A 624-nucleotide genomic window follows, 5' to 3' on the forward strand; every position below is an offset into this window, starting at 1 on the left:
ACATTTGCCTTAGTATACATAACAGTATCAAAAGTAAAAAAATTAAAAAGGAGCTTTAAAGGGATTGCCCCTACCTAGGAAGGACAAATAAAAATAGATTTAAGGAAATGGTTATAAAGACATTTTTAACTCGATAACAGCAGGCAAAATTTCTGTAACGTCAAGCAAGGACTGGCCTGGGTGATTTGTCAAGATTACAGCAGCACTCAAGATATCTGGTCTAGGCACAGATTCATATGAAATTGCCTGTAGTTATTAATTTTGAGTTGAGTTGTCACTGATTACATGTAGGTTAATTTTAGGATATATATTTTGATATTCTGCAAATTCTGCAGTGAAAGAAATTAGCATGTGCATGAATAATTGATGTGAAAATTGCTGTTGATATAAAATCAGAAGTTCACCCCAATAGTGGTATGAAGTCAAAATCACCACAACCTCTCTACCTTATAGACTAATTCTTGCTCGGTCTTCCCAGATCTGTAGCAGATAAAGATCTGCTACAGATCTGGGAAGACCAGAATATAATCACTGGAGCATTGTTAGCCTTTGCTGTAATCCTGAAGGCACAGAGGCCAGTGGTAGATATATATAAATGTTACCTACTTAAAATCACTATTTTCT

General features: G+C 35.1%; 1 protein-coding gene across 2 annotated transcripts in view; it reads left to right on the forward strand.

The window, feature by feature from the left end:
* Nucleotides 1-624, forward strand: part of LOC119582014 (protein FAM136A-like) — a 13772-nt gene that overhangs the window by 1151 nt on the left and 11997 nt on the right. The window lies entirely within an intron of this gene.

The sequence above is a fragment of the Penaeus monodon genome, chromosome 15 (assembly GCF_015228065.2).
Source record: "Penaeus monodon isolate SGIC_2016 chromosome 15, NSTDA_Pmon_1, whole genome shotgun sequence".
NCBI classification, from domain to species: domain Eukaryota; kingdom Metazoa; phylum Arthropoda; class Malacostraca; order Decapoda; family Penaeidae; genus Penaeus; species Penaeus monodon.